Source organism: Canis lupus, chromosome 12, assembly GCF_048164855.1.
Source record: "Canis lupus baileyi chromosome 12, mCanLup2.hap1, whole genome shotgun sequence".
Taxonomy (NCBI): Eukaryota; Metazoa; Chordata; class Mammalia; order Carnivora; family Canidae; genus Canis; species Canis lupus.
This window is the reverse complement of record NC_132849.1, coordinates 50,444,148-50,468,618: the sequence shown is the minus strand read 5'-3', so window position 1 is coordinate 50,468,618 and position 24,471 is coordinate 50,444,148. Positions and strand designations below refer to the sequence as shown.

Sequence of the window (24,471 nt, the reverse complement as noted above, 5' to 3'; positions counted from 1 at the left end):
GGCTGCTACCTTTCATGCCTGCAAACTTCTGCTATAACTCCACTCAACAAAAATCTACTGAGAGTCTGCTGGGTGCCAAGCAGGGGCTCAGCCCCTTAGAGAAAGCAGAATGCACAGTGAGCCATGATCTCTGCCTTCAACAGGCTGCTGTTCCACTACTGTGGCTTTCATATTTCTGTAGCTGTAAAATGCTATCTTCAAATTATTCATAATCCTACACAGATTGCTGAATAAAACAGCAAAATATACAACTGTGTTGTTGAAATGAGGAGGGCAGAGTTCCAGCAATCCCGCCCCGCCACCCCACCACCCCTCAAATGTTCCCTGTGGATACAGGATCCCCAAAGAACCCCCTGTGTGAACAATATACAAATCCAGAGCTCATAAAGTTTCAATAACCTCTGAAAGATGCAAAACTGTGACAAACTTAATGAAAATGAAATGCCCCAAAAGAGAGCAAAGGTCAATTAACTAATAAAATCAATGCCTGAGCAAGTTAAGCAAGATTGTTTAAAGCTGAATTGTTCAGCTTTGGGAGCATTCTGGTAGCCTGGTGAAGGTGAGCCACCATAAGAACCGATGGAATTCTTTCCTTTCTCTTTCCGGCCAAGCCTCTCATGAAGAACTTCATACCAGCATCTTACCTTTCTCAGAAAAGCAAGTAGACGAATCTTCTTACATCCTAGCCAGCATTCCTTCCCACCTCCTCTGCTCTATCCCAACAACCCTTCTCCCTGCCAGCTTCACTCACTCCCGACGTGACCTCATCCTGCCCACAGTTTTAATGTCATCCACCTGCTGATGGCTCCATTCCCACCCCCGCCCTCTCCCTGAATTCCAGGTGCAAGTTTCTAGTGCCCATTTGCTATCTCCACCTAGCTGCCTCCCAGAAACATCAACTTAGCACATCTAACACGGAGCTCTGTGTTTTCTTCCTGTCCCTCCTCCAATTATCCCCATCTTGTGAGAGGAACCCCATCTACCCAGCTCCAAACACAAGCCCAGTTGTCATCCTTGGTTCCCTTCCCCACGTCCATTCCACCAGCCATCTTGCCTTCCCTGCTTCCAGCTGCCTCCTGATCCATCCCTACAGGCCCTCTTGTCCACCCCACCACCATCTCTCACCCAGACACTGCCACAGTCCTCTGACTCCTCTCCTGCCTTGACACCTGCCCCACCAAAGCCTCTTCCCTTCACAGCAGCCACCATGAGCCTTGGGCAACATCAGTTTCTTAAAAGCAGCAATTGAGGCACCTGGGTGGCTAGTGGTTGAGCATCTGCCTTTGGCTCAGGTCATGATCTCGGGGTTCTGGGAGCAAGTCCTACATCAAGCTCCCTGCAGAGAGCCTGCTTTTCTCTCTGCCTCTCTCTCTATGTCTCTCATGAATAAATAAATAAAATCTTTAAAAAAAAAAAAAAGTAGCAATCTCCCCACCCACACCCCCACCCCTGCTAAGGCTCCCTTTTCAACCTGGTTCTCCCTCTCCAACTCCCTCTCCCTCCTTGGTGAGCTCCCATTAGACTTTTTGCCTCTCCCCTTTCCAAACGCACAGAGCTCTCTCGCACCTGCCTTGGTTCCATTGCACTAGCTACTCCATCTACCTAGAATTTTCTTCCTACACACCTGGGCATGGCTGACCCCCTTCTTGGCATTCAGGTCTCAGCTTCAAGATGCCCTACTCAGAGATGCAGTTTTGACCCCGAGTCACCCTCTCAGACATCTCTTTATATTAAACATAGCACTTACTACATTTAATATTTCCTTTCATTTATTTGTGCATTGAATATGTCTTCTTGCTATTAGTAGGATGGAAGTTCCATGAGGGCAGAGCACTCTCTGTTACCACTGCTCTAACTCCAAGGCTGAGAATTATGCTTAGTCCATAATAGACAAGTAATAGACATTCATTGAGCAAATGGACGGATGGATGGATGGATGGATGGATGGTAAAATGCATCCTGCCTCTTGGAAAAACTGTTGGTCTCCAAGTCCTTGCAATTAGGATGAGCTTGTCAATCACAGTAACCACCAATCCTGATCATGGCAATGGGCCCAAGGTCTAGGCATGTGAACCAAGCAGAGCAAATGACAGTGGAGATCAGTATACATGGATGCTAACACAAAGAAACTTCTTTCCTCTGGGCTAGGATTATTTAAGTCTGCAACCATCTAAGGCTGCATCCTTCTCCCCAGCGTATAGAGAGAAAACAACAACAGTGGTCACTTGTATCACACAGTGCAAACTGTGCTTACTGTAGGCCAGGCACTGCCAACTAGGGCTACACACAGTTGCTAATGTGAGCCTCACAACAACCCATGAGAGGATCCCCATTGCTATCATGGTATTTCTCCAGATAACGAAACTGAGGCCCAGAGAGGTTAATTAACTTGCTCAAGGTCACACAGCAGTCTGGCTACAGAGCTATGCTCTTAACCACTGTGCTCTACTGCCTCCAACAACAGGAAAGAATGGAGGCCACCCCAGGGGAAAAGCAGAGTCAGAAATGGTGGCTGGCTTGGTCCCACATCCAGTTGTGTCGGTGGCCTGTGTCACCTCTGAATTTTCCAGTTTCAGGAGCCAATATATGGCTATCTATCACTTGCAACTGGAAGGGTCCTGACAATTACAGAGAACACCATAGAAGGGCTGGTTGGGGGTGGGGGAACTCCAGAGAAGCACTACTAAACTGGCTACACATTGTGTGTTTGCAACTATTTGTTACAAAGAGAAATTAAGCTTTTTATTCTCAAATTGGAAAGTCAGGGGCAACTGGGTGGCTCAGTCAGTTAAGCATCTGCCTTCAGCTCAGGTTACTATCTCAGGGTCCTGGGTCCTGCTCTCCCTCTGCCTCTTCCCTCACTCATGCGCATGCTCTCTCTTGCTCTCTCTCTCTCGAATAAATTTTAAAAATCTTTTAAAAAATCATTTGGATTTTCAATAAATCAAATAAGAATTAAATGGCTGTTACATATCCTGCCCTGTCCTAGGTTTCATATGGTAGGGAGAGATATTTAAGACAAAATGTTAAGTGTACTTCCAAGATACTACATTGTTTGGAATAATGAAACCAGTGTTATAAGGAAAGTCTCTCTGGAGACAAGAGCCACATCAACCTGAATGCCTCAGGCATTTGTGCAGACTGTTGTGCAGACTGTTGTGCTCTTGCAAGGAGCAAGGGCATCGGGGAAGTGCCTTCCTGTCTACCACTATCCACCACCAGGGTACAACAAAATCCTGCAATGGAGCAAGTGGAATGTCATACCGCCTCTGCTCCCTCACAGGCTCCAGACTCTCTAACATCCCCTTCATCAGAGAGAGGATTAGAGAAATAGTGAAACAACCAAACAGCTCTTAAGGAGGACTCCTCTGGCTCTGGCCACTCAGGCTGTCTTCCTAGCTGCTGTGTACCTAGAGGCTAGACCCAGGACACACTAAGTAGTTGGAGAGGGATTTGCTAAGCTTCTGGCTATAGACTTCCAAGATCTTTTTTATTTTTTTAAGATTTTATTTATTTATTCATGAGAGACACACAGAGAGAGGCAGAGACACAGACAAAGGGAGAAGCAGGCTCCACGCAGGGAGCCTGATGTGGGACTCGATTCTGGGACCCCCAAGATCTATTTGCTTCCAAGCAGAAATAAATTTCCACACTGATGGCCACTTCCCTGTGTCTTCTGTCCTCTCTTGTGCTAATTATAGGAACTCTCAGTTGACAACAGAAACACTTCAATAAAGTCTTTCTGTCTGAGACTGAGTGGAACATACCTCTATCAGAGAATAATTTCCAGACATATGAAAATATTCAGTAACTCAAAGGGGAAGACCCCTCTGGTTAAGGTAGCACAGTTACTTCAAAGCCCCATGTCCTCTGCCCACAGTACAGAGCAATGGTAGAGAAAATGCAAAAGGGGAACAAAAAAGGCAGATTCATTATGGAAACCAAGATGCACTTGTGGTAGTCCAGAAGTGAATAGAAATACCCAACTGAAAAGTTGGCTGAACTGTAGGCTTGTGGAAGCAGGATGAAGGTGACAGGCAGTATCTGCTTAAAATCAAGCTGGGACAAGATTTCATACTATCCTCTCCCAATTACCTGGTACTACTGTCTCATAGGACCATGACCTAGGAATGCTATAGAAGGAAGACAGAGCCTTATAACTGGGGACAGAATCAAAGTGCCCACTGGCCTGTGGCCTGGTCTGGAATGTCCTCATGCCATCCTGGGGCAAAAAGCTGAACTTCCATTAGATCTGATTCTGGACTTGGGAAAACTGAGGGATCCCCCTGGGTGAACACAGAAGGAGAGAGAGAAAAAATAATAATAAACAAAAACATCACATGCAAAGTGAGATTGCAAATCTAAATTCCAAAACACAGGAAAGAATCTAACACTCTGAAGACAGCCAATAGTATCACAGCAGGAATTCACACCAGATGAAATTAATTTCACGGAATAGTCTTTTAAAAGACCTCAAAATAACTGTATTTATAATATTCAAAGAGATAAGTAAAAAAAAAAAAAAAACCTCCCATTTTTAAAAATGCAAGAAACCTTGAAACAAAAGCAGAAATCAAACAAGAATAAAGAAAGGGAGCTTGAGAGGGGTTAAATCAATGATAAAAATCAGTTGCCATATGGTCTCATTCATTTGGGGAATATAAAAAATAGTGAAAGGGAAAAAGGGGGAAAGGAGAAAGAATGAGTGGGAAGTGTCAGGGAGGGAGACAGAACATGAGAGACTCCTAACTCTGGGAAACAAACTAGGGGTGGTGGAAGGGGAGGTGGGCGGGGGGTGGGGGTGACTGGGTGGCGGGCACTGAGAGGGGCACTTGATGGGATGAGCACTGGGTGTTATTCTATATGTTGGCAAATTGAGCACCAACAATAAATAAATAAATAAATAAATAAATAAATAAATAAATAATAAATATCAGTTGCCAGAAGAAGGCAGAGAACCACATACTGTGGAAAAGTCATAACATGTTCCAGGCACAAAGACTTCAGAAAGCACATATATACTGAGTAGCTCAGATTGGCTGGGTGTTGGGCAGAAGGAGAAGAGATCAGAGATAAACCTAAGTAGATAAATGTTGAACTTCAACAAAGACACCACATGTGCTTGATCACTTTTGGCTGTGCCATACCTCCTTCCCCAAATAGGTTGCTTTGATCTTTTCTGAGCTCCCTTGGATGTCTCATCTTTTAGGACACTTGATAACCATCTATATCTAAAAGTGGCAAGGCAAAGAGAAGCTGAGACCTTGGTCTCCAGTGTTCTTGGGGTAGATGGACACCATCATGATTCTGGACAAGCCATACTGCCCTATGGTGACCACTTCCAGATGACCCCTCCCTTTGCATTGGGAACTCCCAGTGTCAGATATCCAGGGGTACTCCCAGCCATTGCTCCCTAGCTGCAGAGAAAACTGCTTTCTGGAAAGCATGTTTTTGTCATCTTGCCTGCATCCAATCTCAAGACTGCGGGTTCAAGTGAATCTGGATTTTTTTTTTTTCCATTCATGCTGCAGTTTGGGTATTTATAGCATCAGACAAGGAAGAAAATTACTTTATGTATGTATATGGATATGTAAATATATGTGTAAGGGTGTATATCTAAACAGTATATATAGAAATATTCTGGGGTTTTGTAAGCATTTAGTATTTGCCAAATTGTTACTTCTAATGTTAAAATATTTCTATTATCTTATTTATTAAAAAACATAAATTAATAGAGACTAGCATAAGATCAAGCAAACACAGATGCTTAAAGATAATTTATTGATTTTGGCCCCTACCATTTTGGAATTCTGAGTAATTGATACTGGTGAGTTACCTGAATACCTGCCTAAAATCATCAAGTGCATCTCAGCTGCTTCCATCATCTTAAGACCTCATTCAAGTTTTATTTCCTTGCTGAAGACTTCATTGCCCTGCAGTGATTCAAGAAAGTCTGACCCCAGCAGCCCAGCTAGTGCTATTCATCTGGCCCTTCTCCGAGTGTGTTGCAGAGATCTGTGCCTCTCGGCCTATCCTATTAAAATTACAAAAACCCTAAGGAAAGTGTATCATTTAAAAAAAAAAAAGAAATACCTTTTATTTTGCTCTTTCATTTTATTTTCTGATAACAAAAACAATGATTGTCAAAGAAAATAATTACAAGTCACTAGCCATTTTATTACACAGAGGTAACCCCATAAAAATTTTGGTGAACATATTGCCTTTTTTCTATGCATGTGTATCTTCCTTTTCCAAAACTGTGACTATACTATATAACCTCCTTTTTACCTAAAGATATATTAGGGCATCTTTGCCAGCAAGTGGAGTTCTACATCAACCCAGACACTATTATCTGCCTCTTTTCACTAATCAGAGCCTGAGGCTCAGGAAGGTAAATCTCTCTGCTAATATCACATGGTTACTACTGAATGGCAGAGTTAGGATTTAAACCTAAATCTCCTCATGTCCAATTATCTTTTGACTTGCACAAATTCACTAGGCTAATTCTCAGTCAAAAGAATGCCGTCAACAAGGGGATTAGCTGCTCAGGTCTTCCGGATTTACATGCTTCTATCAGAGCACAAAAGTGTAAGAGCCAACATGACTGTTTGGCGCTTTGCTGGAACACTGGGGAAGCTCTCCGACTGTTCAAGCTGCCAAGAGATGTGAGGAATCAGGACCTGGGATGAGGAAGAAAGGACCTTTCCAAGCCAAGCTGGGATTTCAGTTTATGAACAAAGCTCCTTCTGTCACCTTGAGGAGAAGAGATAAAGCTCATGCGCCATGTGGTGTGAGGACAGGGGTGTATTCTACACTGCTTTTCCCAGGGAAATGGAGCCAGCCACCCTCTCTGATTTCTCCTTATCCCAATGGCAGAAATCATGGAGATGAGGTCTTCTATAAGGTTGTGTTTGAGGCAGAGAAGCTCGGAGGGTCCAGAGGATGAGGATGTGAGGTTGAAGCTAGAGATGAGCCTAGCAAGCAGAAGCAGCCATCTCTATACCTGGACATCAGGAGCACCAGCAAAGGCTTTGCTCCTCGTAATCTATCATCAGCCTTTAAGAAACCCTCCTCTTAGGGCATCTGGGTGGCTCAGTTGGTTGAGCATCTGACTCTTGATTTCAGCTCAAGTCATGATCTTAGGGTCCTGGGGTTGAGCCCCACATCAGGTTCCACACTCAGCACAGAGTCTACTTAAGATTCTCTTTCTCCCTCTCTCTCTGCCCCTTGCCCAGTTCATGCTTGCACTCTCACTCTCTCTCAATCAATCAATAAAATCTTTTTTTAAAAAAAGAAATAAGCCCTCCTCTTATCTCTCATTTCAATACTCAACAGTAATTATGATAAGTATTGTTGATGCATACATATTATGCAATTTTCAGATGCTAAGAACTTCACATACTCAACCACAGTAAGAATTATTTCTATTCCTGTTTTACAAAGGAAGAAACCAACGCTTAGAGAGATATCCCTAAGATCACATATTTGGTGCCCAAATTAGTCCCAGCACCTAGTTTACTTTTTTATCATTATTCAAGGGAGGGTTCACTCTTCCCTACCACCCTAGCCTTGAGTTCTGCTTCCACTGACAAGTGTAGTGAGGACATCCAAAAATGTTGCCTCCTGACTCCACTGTGACTTAATCCGCTGTGACACACCAGGACATAGACATTATGATTACTAATAGGTTTGCTTTTATACCAGAAAATTTATGGGCCTTTGAAGACTCGAATTCAGGGACCTCAGGGCACGCTTCCTTAGGATTTTCTATTCAGGGACCCTAAAACAGTTTTAAAAGATTGTTATGCATGGTATCATTCAAGATATTTATTAAATTAAAATTCCAGAGCTAGAAGTACCCTTAAGAATCCCCTAGCCCAACCTTTTTATTTAACAAATGAGGAACTGAGCCCCAATCCTCTCACTGGGAGTATCAGGGGCTGTGCTTCTAATGTATGACACCCTCATAAGGATGAGACTCAGAGAAACAATCTACATTTTACCAGGTCACCAGACTTTCATCATCCATCATTGGGGGGAGTGGATATTATATCTGGCAAAATGCCCTCTGATTTTCTGTTTTCACAAAACAGTACAAAAAACTAATTAATCCCATGCTTGCTCTTTTCTGGAATGAGGAATGAAAGCTCTGAGAGCTTTAAGGAGGAGGGCACTGTATTTAGTAACTAGGAGGGACCCAGAAGTAGGCAGGATGGACAACAACTTATATCCCCAGATTCCAGAGACACAGAGGAGGTCCTTCCCACTGATGTAGGGAATCAGAAGTGCTCTAACCCCCAGAGATGGGGATGTTCTCCAGTATTCTTCCCAGAGATGAGTGAATTTAAGAGACTGCAGCAAGGTCATCTCTGAAATAGACATTGGTGTCCTCACAATGGTCACTATCGGTGCAGGCAGCCATGAGGCATCTTCAGTGGTTCTGAAGGCAACACACAAAGGATGGAAGAGAACTTGGCAGATGTCACTTCACTTTGTTGCTGAGAAAAATCAACATGATGTGATCACTGGTTGACAAACTCTTAAAAGGAGGTAAGGAGCACAACTATTTTGATTTGGGCTGAAATGCAGAGTGGGATTCTATTGTGATCCCTCCATTCCTGAAGACATACCATTCATCCAGCTGTACAGTGGCTTCTCCAGAGCACAGCAGAAGGGTTGGGCTTCATATAGGAGGAAGATGAGGCAAGGTCATCAGCATAAAGTAGGGCTCTTTTGGAGATTTTTGGAGGTAAGCAAAGGTATGAAATTTGAGATTTGTAGACATAGATTCAAAGGGAGTTCAATCAGTGGAGTTATGATGGGATCTTTTTTCTCCAACAGCATCCAGAACCTCAGGTATGAGTCAGTGGAAAACACAACTAGGTTTAACTAGACTGAAGGCATGGTATGAAGGTAAGGGAGGTAGGAACATGGCAAGGAAGTGGATATGGTGCTGATCAAGAAACCAGAGCTTGGTCAGGAGGGAACTGGGGCCATGAGGAAGGTGGGATTAGTGAGAACATGTTGGGGCTGATGGATTGGGTATCTCAGTGAGGCCAGAGAATTGTTGGAGTCAGTAGAGGGCAGACTAAATTAAGCGGAAGCCTGGTCATGGAGTTTTGTATCTGGAACCAGTCCTAAGAGCAAGTCATGGGGAGCATCAAACACCAGAACAATAGAAGGCAGACACCCAAGGCATTTAGAAGTGAAGGTAAAGCACTGAAAGAAAGATCTATGGGGATGAAACCTTTCTAGTGGACCCAGAGTACTGTGCTCCCTACAGTCTGCCCTGTAGTGTGTCAGACAAGGCTGCAACCCGTTAGTCTCCCCTCTCTGTGCCCTGAGCTGCAGGACGAAAGGCAACACATTCATAAAATTTCCCAGTGCCCTTCAGTCACCAATGGTGGGACTAAGCCAGCAGAATGGACAAGGGCTCATTTTCCACGATAAACTCTAGAAGATTCCCTATTTCTTCACAGTCCAACTACGTAAATAACAAAAAAACTGAACTCTACAGGGTATAAATCAAAAGACGCCTATTACACATCTTCCAGCAGCTACACTGGAGGCTTCCCCAGTGGAATCTATTCTTACTACTCACAATGACTTTGAAAGGTGAGAATAAGGGCAGTTCTGGGTGGCTCAGGGATTTAGCACCGCCTTCGGTCCAGGGCATGATCCTGGAGACCTGGAATCGAATCCCACGTCGGGCTCCCTGCAGGGAACCTGCTTCTCCCTCTGCCTGTGTCTCTGCCTCTCTCTCTCTGTATCTCTCATGGATAAATAAATAAAATCTTTTTTTAAAAAAAGGTGAGAATAATTTGCCCTATTTTACAAATAAGGAAACTGAGATTTTGAAAGCAAGGAAATTAATTCAGGATCTCACAGTTAGCAAGCAAAGGAGCCGAGACTTGAACCTCAGACACTGATTCTCAAGCCCATTCTCCTATCATCATAGCATGCTGCCTTTGGTGAAATGGGGGGAGGGGGGCAAATAAAAACCGTGGTTTCTTTGAACATGGAACACATACTTTGGGATGTTCTCCAATACGTTCTGTCTGAATCCACATCAAGCAGCTCTGAATGCTCTCAGTTTATGGATTCTTCCTGGGTCCTTTCCGATTTGTCCTGCCACGGGCAGAGGCAGAGCAGCAGCAATATTTGGTTTAAATGAATGCCAGACCAGGCTGTAGCTCAAAGAAATGCATGAAGAATATCAGTTTCACTTTCTTTCTTATGTTTAAAACAAGGTTTTCCCCCCAACAAATATTTGCTGCTGAAGATGTCCTGCGTTAAGCCCCCAGTCATGATTTTGCAACTCAAGAAAACATGTGGTCTGATGAATTCTAACCTTCACAAACCTACAAATTGCACAGTGCTTTGGCCTAAATCGTGTGAAAACCAAGTATTTGGTTTGAAATTTGCCATCTCTCTTTGCAGGTCCTCCCAGTTTTCAACTATTGTCAAAATTGAAAAACATGATTTCAGAAGATTAAGAACCATTAGCTGAAACTCTATTTAGAGTTTTAAGCACTAGGCTTAAATTATTTCAAGAATACTGTCTTCCTCAAAAACCATTTTGTATTAAGGTTAAATTACTTGTCAATTCTCACGCAATGCATTTGGGAATCTATCACAAAAGTTTCTTCTTCCCAGCTAGGAAACATCGTCTGGGGTGAGAGAACAGGTCACAGAAGCTTGGAGCTGGGATGCAAGGCAGTCAGATCTGGGATGAAGGGGACATGAGCCTCCCAGAGCCCCGACCCTGAAGGATTTCTGTTTTGTGGAGATGGTAGTTATTTGGAGGCTGGGTGACTTTTTGCTTTCAGATATTTTTCCTTTCTTTTTTTCTCTTGCTGTTGCACAAGGGACCTGATCTTGGGAGGAGGGTCTTAGGATGGAGGACAAATGGTCAGGCCTGGATCATGGATTCAGGTAGGAGTCCTAAGAAGAGACGGTCCACTAGGTGTAACCAAGATGGGGTTTCCACAAACTTGGGCTCGGGAAATATGGGCTCCAGCAGGAGCAATGGAGGGGTTGGTGCGTGCTAGGAGAAGACACAGTGAGACTGCAGCTGCAGTAGAGTCTGGGGCTGCACCCTTGTTGGCCTTGCAGTCCACAGTCACTTAGGGATTGCAGTGTAGCCGCCCCCTCTGACTCCATCCTCAGTCTCTCTAACCCCCCTCCCTGCAGCCCTGGGTGAATGCAGATTCTAAGAGAGGCAGGTCTGGGAGTAGAAACCAAGTCCTCCTGCTGTCCTAAATTTTAAACATGGAAATCCCAACCTGACAGTTCCTGCATTTCCAAGATTTATGTGCAGTCAAGTCCTCCCCCTCTTATCTTCCTTCATGTCTAGATAGCATCTGATGGGGGCAGTGAAGACAGCAGTGGCTTATGATAAACAACATAAAAGTGGGATTCAGTTCACATCAGCATAATTCTTCTGGCACTGAAGACCAGAAATGAAGTGTGGGCACCTACCCGGAGCCTTATCATCAGCCCAGGTGCTGAGCCTTCTTCCAGAATCCCTCACCACAAATGCTCTCCATTGTGTCTGTACATCTACCCTGATTTCCACCTTGAACTCCAGCCTGGATTCGGAGAGATAGAGGTGGCACGTGAGCTGAGCTATAGAGCGCACAATCTGAGTGTGCACAGGTGGAGACACGGGTATTCTGAGGAGCTGGAACAGAAGACCCCCAGGGAATCACTGAAATGTTAGTACCTGCACCTTGAAGTGAAGATAAAACTCAACGTATGCCATGTGTCAATACAAAATCTCTCTCAAATTCCCACAAATTGAGGGAGTAGATGGAGTGAGGGAGGTTATATCCTCGTGGTGGGCTGTGACCTGTCAAATATAATAGAGACTCAGGCAAGCAAAATGCCTATCACTTCCAAATTCTAATTTCCCTTCAAGGCCCAACTTAGTTCTTACCCTTTGGTTACCTCAGACTACAAGTCCATTTTGGGGTGTTGGGAGAGGATGATAATTAGAAAAGAGAGGAGAAGGCATTGAGGCCAAGCAAAAAGACAGAAAAGACCTAAAGATTTCTCATTGAAGTGTAGGCTTGGCACTTCACTGCTGTGGCATTTCTCCCAAAACCTGTAGTCCCAATCTAATCATGGGAAAAACATCAGGCTAACCTAACTGCTTGACCAGTACTCCTCAAAACTGTCAAGGTCACAGAAAATAAAAGAAGACTGAGAAACTGTCCCAGATGGGATGCGACTAAAGACACAGGACAACTGTGTACAGTGTGGGACCCTGGAAGAGAAAAAGGACATTAGTGGAGAAACTGCTGACACAGAAAACAAGCCTGTAGTTTAGTCAACAATAATGTATAATGCTAAATTCTTAGTTTTGACCAATGTCCCATGGTTATACTAGATGTTCATATTAGGGGAGATCTGGTGCTGAGTATACAAAAATGTTCTACCTTATTTTGGCAACTTTTCTGTAAATCTAAAATTATTTCAAAATAAAAAGTTTATTAAAAAAAGGAATGTAACTTTAGGAGAATCAAAGGGAAAACAAGCATTAGCCTTAAAGTATATCTCTTGATTTCTGAGGTAAGAAAGAGAGCTGTATAAGACTTGTGTGAGGGACAAGCAGCAGGTGTTTTGGAGTTCATTGACAAAGTCACATAAGCCCATTTACTACCAAAGATATCTGAATAGCCTCAATAAAAGTTACCAAAATAGGGCGCCAGGGTGGCTCAGTCAGTCGAGCATCTGCCTTCAGCTCAGATCATGATCCCAGGATCCTGGGATCAAGTCCCACATGGGGATCCCAGCTCAGTGAGGAGTCTGTTTCTCCTTCTGCCTTTCCCTCCTGCTTGTGATTCATTCTCTCTCTCTCTCTCTCTCTCTCTCTCTCTCTCTCCCTCTCCCTCTCTCTCTCAAATAAATAAAATATTTTTTAAAAAGTTACCAAAATATCTCACACAAGAATACTATTTTATGTCTATGAGTAAATGGCAGCCTCTAGGAGATGGGATAACAGTAGCTTGTGTTTATTAAGGTTATCTGTTTCAGGAACTGCCCCAAGAGCTTCAAAGACATGACCTCTTTTAAATCTGAAGTCATCCTATGAGGTAGAAGCTATTATTTTCCTCAGAAAATGTGACAGGATCACAGACAGTTTAAGTGACTTACTCAAGGTCTACCTAGCTAGAAAAAAGTGGAGCTGGGATTTGAACTAGACCAGCTGGAGTCATACACACTCTGATGGTCCCTCAAAGGGCCATCAACTTCTCCAAGGATCTGAGCCCTCTTCTATGTCCCAGGCTCTCATGAGGCCCTAGGGATACAAAAAGAAGTAAAACAGACTGGTATTTTATTTATAAGTATACAGTCTTTGTTTCATTTAATCTCCATAACAATTCTGGAAGATGAGCAGAAATGCTCCCATTTGACTCCCATGTTGCAAAAAGAAGAGTGAGACTTGGAGAAGTTAGGCAATTTTCCTTAGGCTAATAATGGAGAAGTGGGCAGAGCTAGTGATGAGGAAGTGGGTGACACCAGGAAAACCACTGAATTCCCATAGTTCCCAGCATCCTGCACTTAATCAGTCTTCCAGTCTGGTTAATTACTAACATGTTCCACTCATGTCTACCAAGCATAAGCCCACTTTACCTTCAAGTCTCATGAAGAGAGCTCAGAACAGGACTTGGCCCTAGAGAAGGAGCCACCCATGAATGAGTGCAAGTCTGACTTGCCTCTGGAGACCTAGCTATTGGGATCTACGTGTGAGTGTTCTCAGATATTGAGGACCAGATGCAGTGAAATGTGTTCCTGCACAGATGGCCATCAGCCTGCTTCCTGAATCATGATCACTGAAAGCCTTCCCCACCCCCAATGCTAAGGATATCTCTCCTCAGCATCTTTAAAGTCTTGTTTGGCAGAGTCAATATCAATCAATTTCCAGAGACAGTCATTCAACAATCATCCAACTATCTGATTAACACCCACAGTCAAAGTCAGGAAGTCAAGGTCAGCATGGACTGTGAGTCAGGGAGTTCGGATCCAAAGGGAGTGCATTATTCCACTTGGTTATTAAGCATACAGTTGTAAGTGCTCCCTTTCACTCTTAGAATGCAAAAACTAATTAATAGTATAATAGTATACTATATAGTATACTAGTATAATATAAAAAATTATAGTACTTCCACTGTAATTATATTTGCCTATTTGTGAATGAAATACATTTTTTACTCATCCTTGCAACCAATCAGGGCTTCATGAATGAATGTCATTCATTCAGTCATCCATTCAAAAACATTTACTAAACACCTATTATGTGCCAGGGACTGAAATGTTTGGAAGGTCAGGGTAATTAAGGCAGTTCCTGCCCTCAAGGAGTTTACATTTAGAAGAGTTCCCAGACCTGTAGAAAGAAAAGTGTGAGGAATGAAAGCAATAATTATTGTGTACCCCCCAGGTATAGGGGACCTCAGAAAAGAAACAAAATAGCTTGGCTTTGGGAGATCAGGTAGGGTTTCATAGAGAATAAGATGCTTGTGTCAACTGTGAAAAAAGAGTGAGTTTTTTTAATGGACCAGGGGAGAACATTCTAATGTGTCATTGTTGTTGAGGATAAAGAGTAGCAAGTATGCTACAGAAATTCAAGAATGACCTGTGGATTAAAACACGTGTTCACTTATCACTGATTCATGGACAGAGGAAACTTGGAAGTATACAGCTGTGTACACTGAGCAAGGCCAAAGTCCCAAGGAGGACAAACATGGCAAAGACAAAGAAGAAGGCAGAGAATGACATGGTTTATTTCTGGAAACAAGAGTTTTGGCTGATTGAACAGCCAGTGAGCATTCTCTAACATGCCGATGCCAGGTCTGGACTATGACCCAGTTCATGGGGCAAGGCCACCAGGGCCTTTGTCCTCTTACCCCTGAAGGACACTGAGCCTCTCATCTGCCCTTCCCATTCTCCATTGACACCCTTCCCACTTTCCTTTCATCACATTTTGTTTATTTTTTTAACAATAAACACCTTTATTACATGACCGAAGATAGATGAGAGGAAGGTTTATTTGCCTTGCTGGACTTTGATTTTCCACTGATGGAACTCGAGCTCCTTGCCCTCTAGCACGTAGCCATCTGCTCGGCCACACTGACCCTGTCTCAAAGCCATGCATGCCAAAAGCTGGCCGTGCTGGAACCGTTCCTCCAGAAGACTGCTGATTTTGGCATTCTTTTTCCTTTCATCATATTCTGAATTTTCTTTGATCGTTTTTTTGTTTAAAATCTCTTCCTTCTAGGCAGCCAGCATGGCCCCCTTGTTGTGCCCCCAGGGGGGAGGCAGTGCAGGGTGGGGCTCCTACACTGTGGGGACCGTGGGCTCTCCGTGAGCACGATCCAGTTCTTCACTAGGGCCATGGTGTGGACCAGTTCGTTGTTGGAAGCATCGTAGACAGCATCAACAATCCTTGTTTTGTGCATATGACACTTGGAATCCCAGGAGAAGTTCCCTCAAGGCACAGTGCCTCTTACTGTGTTTATTGCCTCCCCAAACATGGACTGTGTGTATGTGGAGGGGGCCAATCTTCGTGTTGGCAGCACGGCATCCCAGCTCATACTTCTGGTTCTTGTGGTAGGGCTTTATCTTGCCCCCAGTCTTGAAGTGCCTGTGCCAGTTGTCCTGAAAGATGCCCATTGCTCTCCATGCTGGCTGCAAAAGACCCTTTCATTAATTTTCAGTATCTGACTCTCCTCAATTTTTTTTCTAATTTTTTTTTAGAAGCAAACACCATGCACTCACCTCTTCACTAGCTTCTGTCAGCCTGAAATTCCCTGAGACTGAAACTTGTGTGATTCTTCTGCCTCCCTACCAAATGCACCCTCCTCCTGCAGACAAAGGGAGGCCAGAAATCCATCCACTCTCAGCCTACTCCTCAGGACAACAAACACCCCATCTCAAGAAGCACTAGGAAAGCCAGATCCCCTATTCTCCAATATTGCAAACCTGGAGCATTGAATAAGCAAGCAATCCTCTATTAGAGAAGAAAAAAATCACATTCCTAGTGGCAGTCAGCAGGAGGCAGGGGCTCTTCCAGCTTAATGACTTGCAAATCAAAAGCATGAAAACCAGAATGCACCTTTTGAACCTCTTTCCCATTCAGCCTCGATGTCCTCATAATTTTCTCCCATAGCGTTCCTGTTATTTTTGCTACCAGAGCAATAACCTTCCTTGTGCATTTTTAAAATGTGGGAGGAGGAGCTGTCCAGTGATCTCAAAGCATATGTTTTTGATTCTCATAAGATTATGGATACCAAAGGAATAAAAATGGAAATCACTACTGCCAAGATATGAAAGAAAGTTTGCATAGTAAAATAATTTAAACCTAACATTTGGACCCAATAAGGCAAATGGAACGTTTTTTCCATATTTTTGGAAAATGTGCATTTTCTTCACATTAAGTGGTACCAATAAAAAATAATGATTCTCACTCAGTTTATTTCTATAAATTAGATTGGCTTATAGTTTTCCAGGACATGGTTTTGTATCAAGCTATATGGCAAACACCTGAGCATAAAATGCATTCCACTGTTTGCTTCCATGTGGGAGAAACAGGTCACCATGCCTCTCTCCTAAATCTAGAGCAAAGGTCAGCTAAAGCCAGTCAATATATTCAGTCCTCTCTAGCTGCTGAGAATGAGTGTAACATCAGCTTGCGGAGGTCCGTGAGCAAAGCCAGGAAGTTCCTCCCAGATAGGCAGGGCCACCGTTTCCCATTTCCCGGTTAGAAACCCGAGGATTCTGCAATCCTTGCTGGTAAGCACATTTGACTCATCCTGGAATCAGATAAACACAGAAGGCCAAATAATAAGAAAGGGCTTGAAAACACGCATAGGTGGAATCCGTGCATGACCACAGCTAGGCGAAGCTAGGCGAAGTCTCTGGAATGAGAGTACAGCTAAAGAAACAGTAGGCAGATGGGGATGAGAAGATGGGGAAAGGGGAGAGAGAAAAGAGAGGCGAGAAAAGATGGCAGAGGGGGAAGAGATTAAAGTAAATGTTAGATCTAGACTTGTGTTGTCTAAAAACAAACGAGTGTAAAGGCACAAGAAGGCTCCCCCTGTGAGGCCAAAGCTCTTGGAGACCCAAACTGAAGCCGAGATGGTGGGCTGAACACCAAGTCAGAACCATGAGTGATGCTTCAAGCCCCACCACTCCTGGAACTTGCTGGATGCAAACTAAGGCTGCTGAGAATCCCCTTTTCTCGCCATCACATGTGACAAATTCCTTCCTTCCTCATCTCTCAGGCCTGTTGGAAAGCTCAAAGAGAGATGAATGCGAATGAACTGTGATCACTGTAAAATATTCCACACATGGAGTGTGTGCGGTGGAAAGAGTGGAAGGTGGTGAATTATTTATTATTCTTTGGCTCAAGTGTCAGCTGTTTGTAAAGTCTTCATGTCCTCCAGCAGCTGAGGCACGATCCACTGAGATTTAAATAAAATTGCCTTGAATCCCTAGCCCACAAACGGTAGGAAACCAAGCATCCTTCCCAATATCCCAGAGGATTTGTAGGGAGGCTATTTTGTCCTCATTCCCTCCTAGCTCCAATTTCCCACTCTCGCTGGATTTCCAATCCCTTCTCCAATTTTTATCTTCTGCAGGTGTTGGATTTTTTTTTTGTTCATCACTGGGGCCAGCCTAAGTTCTGGCCTTTCCCCCACCGTACTATGGACATTAGACTGGTCATGGGACTTTCACTGAGGACTGGAAGATACAGGGTAGTATTGTATGTACTACATACAGGGAAGCAAGTGTCCTAAAATTAAATGCCAGGGATTCCTTTGTTAACTGTGCCTGGCTCCTCTGGGCACTGGAAATACCTCACTGGTCATCTCTGCACAGAGAACCCCAGCCCACCACCACCCAAACTGACTTTTCTTTCCCTCCCTCATCTCCCATCAAGCTATCAGCTCTTCTCTATTCTTCCCCGATTCTATCACTCTTTTCTCAGCCCCTCTTGTCTGCCTCTGATGCAGAGGAATCAACCCAGGCTACACATTAGAATCTCTAGGACAGGGCGGGATATTTAAAAACAGTGATGCCAGATCCTACCCAAGGCCAATCACATCAGAGGCTCTAGAGCTGGGGCAGGCACACATACTTTTTCAAAGTTCCTAATGTACAAGCAAGGTTGAAAACCACCTCCAGTCTAAGGCATCTAAACCATGTCCCCAGGCGAGCTCACCTTTTGTACTCAAAGTCATCAAGGTATTTTGCTAAACAAAAGATAATTCTCTCCGTGAGAGAATTGCTGCCAATTTTTTAACTGAACATGATTTTTCCTGCCACAAATATTATCTTAAGAAATTTGCCAGCAATCCACACTTCATTTATCCAGGAGTCAGGATCTTTCCCCAACATGAGCATTTCTGGATGAGTCCCCTGCTCTCTCCCTCCTGGCTCATTTTCCCAGGTCACGAAATAGCAGGGTAGGCAGAGAAGAAAGCAAGGAATCCACACAAAGAGGAACCTGGTTTCATTGTTGAGAAACATTATGGCAGGTAGAAATTCAAAACTAAAATGGAAAGCTGACAGTATTTTGGAATCATGTGTACAGAACATTCAACTTTAGCAAGAAAAAAAAAAAATAAAAGGCAGCCCCAATGGCAGTGTTTTGTTTTAAAAGCAAACACAGAGATTATGTTTTCTGAATATTTCAGAAAACTTAGATTCTGTGGAACAGTGCCATATATATCCTCCCCTTTTGTTCTCCTAACAACCATGTGAAGGAGGGAAGTGGAGCAGGAGTTATTATTCATTTTCCCAGCAGAATGAATTTCTACTCAGAGGGGGTAAGTAACTCCCCCAAAGCCACACTGCTCATGGCAGAGCTGTTGCTTAAAACATAGCTTTTATCTTAGTCTGTTCCAGCCACTGTAATGAAGTACCGTAAACTGGTGGTATATAAACAAGAACATTTCTCACAGTTCTGGAGGCTGGAAGTCTCAGATCAGAACTCCAGCCTGTGAGGAGAGCCTCCTCTGTGTTGCAAATGGGCCTTTTCTCAAATCTTCACATGGCATCAAGCAGGGAGGAGCAAGTCCTCTTGTGACTCCTTAGGGCTCTAACCCCATCCATGCGGGCTCCACCCTCATGACCTCATCAAATGCTAATTACTACCCAGCAGCCTCACATCCCAATCCATCACACCATGAGAGAAGGATTTCAACAAAGAATTTGGGGGGTGGGCCACATCCAGCCCCTATCAGTCCTCTCTCCCACTTAGGTACCCTTCCTACCTCATCATGTCTCCTCATTTGTGTCACGTTGCTACCAGCGAGTCTCTATGCCTAGGGTGTGTGTGCAGGTATACACACACACACACACACACACACACACACACACACACACACACTTGCCATCCCAGCCCGGGAGGCCACATTCCGTGCGCACATGCCTCCTGAACAGGGGTGATCAAGGAAGAACATGAGATACCCAGGAGCATCTCTGCCTTCTGTGTTTAAGACGGGAGACGGGAGAGCAAGCAGGGCACTTGCGACCCACGACCCACTAACGGGGCCCTTTCCTGCCCATTTCCTTCTCACCCCCTGCTGTGCCTTCATGCACTCCCCTTTGAGACTCTGCATATCTTCTCTCAGGAAAGGAGCTGATGTCAGGCCCTGCCTTTGTCTCAACAAGTCTTTGTCACCTGTCCCTGAGGGGAAGCCTTTTAGACTGTCTTTGTTGGGAAAAAGAATGGTAATTCATAACATTCTAGAATTAGAGCTAGCACAGAGCCCCAGGAATGTTTGTGAACTGACTGGTTCTTGGCTCGCAGAGCTGGAAGGGCTCAGTGGAGGTCATCTCCCGGCCTTAAGACAGGTAAGGCCTGTCAGGAGGCAGGCGACAGATAGGAGAGACTGTGGGAAGGCAAGCTCTGCTGGGGTGGCCACCACCCCACCTGTGCACAAATCAGGCCCTGTGTCCTGCAGGGTGCACCGAGGCTGATCCAGAAACAGAGATAGACGGCTCCCCACCCACAAGGAAACAGAGTCCTTCAAAGCAGAGTTGCTTTCATGAAGATAGGTGATCTTGGGGCTGCTGGGCCAAACAGGGGATTCTGAGGTATCAGTGTTCTAGCCAATTCCTATGGAATGTTTGTGACTTTGAATAATTTCTGCAAGCTCTTCGGTTCCAGGCTCCACAGACAACCTTGGGTGAGAGAGAAGAGGACAATGAGATGTTCTAAAAAAGCCTCTAAAAACTCATCACTTGACAGGACCTGTATCACCGCCTATTGCCAGGAACACAATAAAATCTCTCCCCCTCCGCCCTCCGCCCTCCGCCCTCCCCGCTGTGCTCTCTGAGATGCAGTCTTGGGGACTGAGCACATATGGGTCTAGTTGGTCGATCTGTTGTCCTCCAAGGCCATAAATTCAGATGGTCACAAATTAGCTTCAGGGAAACTTCAGGCGGAGACACGCACGCGCTCCCATTCAAGTTCTGGTGTCCAGGCTGAAATATGGCTGCATGTGTTCCCTTCTGCATCACCCGCCTGCTGGAGATGCCACCCTGTCAGAGACAGTTTATGGAGCGGCCAGGAGGCCAGAATACAGTGGCCAGCTACCACCCCAGCCAAGGCGCCCCAAGGCTTTGATCTGCATCAGCAGGGCCGGCCGGTCATTCCTGCACACGGGCCTGAAACGTGGCTTTCCAAAGCACCCCCGGGGGCCCTGGGTTCCTCCTGCACCCCACCACAGCACTGTCAGTGCTGACACTTTTCTTCCCCTTCCCACTCTTTGTGACATCCCATTGTCACCAGCTACACACAGAGTACCCCTGGTCCTTTGCCTTTCCTAGTCCTGACAGCTGACACAGAGCCTGCTCACACTTTGCATGAAAATGCTCCTTCTTGGAGGTCCTTCTCCAAGAATCTGAGCTTGAATGCTGGCAGGACATGAACTCAAAGCAAGATTCAGACACTGGGTTTTTCTGAGTCCTAGGAGGTACCCTGGCCTAGTCTATCAGGAGCAAATTTACACTGATCTCCAAAGTTTGTGCCATCATAATGCTTTTCTGCCCCAAGATAAGTCCAAAGGCAGTGAGACTCACTTGAGAAAAGAACACAGCAGGAGCCTGAAACTCTCAAGCTGCCCCAGCAGGGCTCTGGAACCTCTGAGTGTAGCAAACTCATGGCAGAGCTTTAAAAGAACCCAACTGGTGCCGGGGTCCCCTTCCCAGACACAGACACCTGATTGGTCTGAGGTCCAGGGATTTGCAAACTCTTAAAGGCACTTCGCCATGCACAGCTGAGGCTAAAAACAGCCAAGTGAAGACAATGTCACTTTTCCCCATAGTTTCTCTTTAAGGCATCCCCCAGCTGGATGAGGAGAGTTTGGGAGGTACCCCAACACTCTAATTATGCTTCAATCACCCCCTCATTTGTGCCCTCCCTTTTATTGGGCACTTGCACTGTGGGAGGCTCTGTGTTAGCCCTAGTATAGCTTCTCCAGAGAAGCAGAGCCAACAGGATGCTTGTATGTATAAATACACACACACACACACACACACAGAAATTTATTATCAAGAATTGGGTAACGTGATTATAGAAAGTGAGGTGCACCAGGATCTGCAGTCAGCAGGCTGGAACTGGCATTAAGTTCTAGCCTCCAATGGATTGGATGAAGCCCTCATCCCACATTTGAAAGGACAATCTGCTTTACTCAATCTACTAATTCAAATGTTAATCTTATCTAAAAACACCCTCAGGGACCCATTCAAATACTGTTTGTTTAATCAAATATCTGGGGACCTCATGACCCAGTTAAGTCGACACATAAAATTAACTGCTACACATGCTGTTCTAGGCACCACAGCCACATTAAAACGATCTGGATTCTTGCCCTCAAGGAGCTGTCAGTCTCATGACAATGAAAAATTTGCATGGAAAGCTAGTCTCCTAGTCTCCATGGCATAGAGCAGCCGTACAGAGCGGACAATGGGGGCTCAAAGGAGAGATGTCTGAGCCAAGATGGTCACCAACATCCTCCTGCAGAAATTGGCAATAATCTGGGCTCAGAGGTTATTATGGGCTGAATTGCATCTAATGAAAGATATGTTTAAATTCTAACCCCTAGTAATATGACCAGAATGTGATCTTATTTGGAAATAGGGTGGTTGCAGATGTCACTAGCTAAGATGGGGTCATGCTCAAGTAGAGAGAGCTCTTAATTTGATATGACTGATGTCCTTATAAGAAGAGGAGAGAGACACAGAGATGCCTTCACCAGAAGCTAACAGGGCAAGCGCCATGGAACATTTTCTTTCCCAGAGCCCTCAGAGGAATCAACCATGCTGACACCCTGATGTCAGACTGCTGGCCTCCAAACAGTATGAGAATAAATCTCTGTTGCTTTGAGTCACCCAGTTTGCGGTACTTTGTCATGGCAGCCCTAGCTAACTAAAAGGCTAGGACAAGTGGGGTGAGGAAGTAGACTAGGAGGAGCAAAGATGGGAATGAATAGTGTAAGGACAAGGAACAATCCAGCTAGAACAATGAATTTCATTAAAATAAAAAAATGATTGAAAAAAGGAATCAGAGCTGCCATCTAACACCTCATTTCCCCAGCAATCCTACGGTGCTGCCCTGTCTTGAGAGAAACTTCTCACCTCTCCACCCACATCAGGCACTACCTTCCTCTTCCTTACCTACTCCCCCTCCCCAGGCACAGTGACTGTGAGGGTGGGCATGTGACCCAAACATCCTTCTTGGCCACAGTAATTGGTCCATGGATGGGCATGAAGCCAAGGCAAGCCAATTAGAGACTTTCCTTGGGACTTTTTATTTTTACTATTATTAAAACTTGTAGAAAAGAACCCTTTTCTCTTTGCTCACAGGCCTGTGAAACATGAACTTGGAGCTGCCCTCAGCCACATCCTTATAATGTAAATAAATAAGGAGATAAAATGATCCTTCTATCACTCGTGCCCTTGGTTCTAGACACCAAGGTTTGGGGAGCTGCATCTGGATTTTTACCCCTTTCCAATTCTTCCATCAACTCTTGTGAACTGCCCCCAATAACCTTGCCCTTACACATAAAAACAAAAATAACTTTGTTTTTAAACTGACTCAAATGGATTTCTGCCACTCGCTACCAAAGGAGCCCCAACGAGTACATCATGGGAGAACGCATATTGCCCACATCCTAAAGAGCTTTGATGCCAGACTGCAGGGTGTATTTTTAACCCTATTAGCTAGAGATTATTAACTGGAGTCTATAGAATCTGGCTTCAGGGTTCCCCATGAAACTCCAGAAAAATATGTGCAAAATGCACACAATGTGCACCCATCTGGGAAAAGGCAGCATAAATGTCAACACGCTCTCAGTAGCAGAGTCCTTGACCACCCCCCAAAAAAGATTAAGAACCACTGACAGGAGCCATGAGGAGCCATTACAAATGTAAGAATCACAGAATCTATCATCCTCATGAATACTGCTTAAGCACCTCACATAGCCAGCCATCTCAACAAGCATGCTGTCCATTCCAGGGTCAAGAGCTATTAGGGATGTGAAGATACACATGATATAATTTTATCCTCAAGGAGTCTTTTTTTTTTTTTTTTTTTAGTTTTTTTTTTTTTTTTTTAATTTTTATTTATTTATGATAGTCACAGAGAGAGAGAGAGGCGCAGAGACACAGGCAGAGGGAGAAGCAGGCTCCATGCACCGGGAGCCCGATGTGGGATTCGATCCCGGGTCTCCAGGATCACGCCCTGGGCCAAAGGCAGGCGCCAAACCTCTGCGCCACCCAGGGATCCCTCCTCAAGGAGTCTTAGTCATCTTGGGGTGGGGACGGGCATCTACATAATTTCAACAGCAGGTGAGGGTATGACGATGTAATGACAATTCAGAGGCCAGTGCCTAGAACATTGTCCACAGCCCTGAAGCAGCAGCCGTGTTGCAGTAAATAGAACCATGGATGGGTTCCTCCCTCACATAAGCCAGTGCCTCAGAGTTTCAGGGTCTTCATTTTTTAAATGGATAGAGGAATCCTGCCAGACTACCTCATAGGATGTTGGGCAGTTCTAACAAGAGACAAGATAACTGTTAACTTGCTCGGGGCCTGGAGACCCCTGGAAAAGACATACAATGCCTTCTCGGGAGAAGCCTGTCTCTGGAGCCAGCTCGTGCTTCTCAAGTAACTGAGACCCTCACACTAGACCGACTAGAAGCATCAGCATCTCCTGGCCACATGTTAGAAATGCAGGTTTCAAGTGTCACCCCAGACTTTTTGAATCTGGATCTGCAAGATCCCCCAGTGGAGCTGTATGCAAATTAGTCTGAGACACACTCACTCAGGTAGTTCTTAGCATAGTGTGAATATGATCTAACAGGGAAGAAAACCCACCCAGAAGAGACAGAAAGCATATCAGCTGGCACCTTGACCTCTTTCTTCCTGCCATGGGAGCATAGGATGCGATGTGCCACA

General features: G+C 44.7%; 1 protein-coding gene and 1 pseudogene across 1 annotated transcript in view; both read right to left on the bottom strand.

Annotated features, from left to right (window-relative positions):
* OSR1 (odd-skipped related transcription factor 1) overlaps positions 1-24,471 on the bottom strand; it is a 365,031-nt gene that overhangs the window by 229,146 nt on the left and 111,414 nt on the right.
* On the bottom strand, positions 14,773-19,721 carry LOC140601687 (small ribosomal subunit protein eS8-like; annotated as a pseudogene).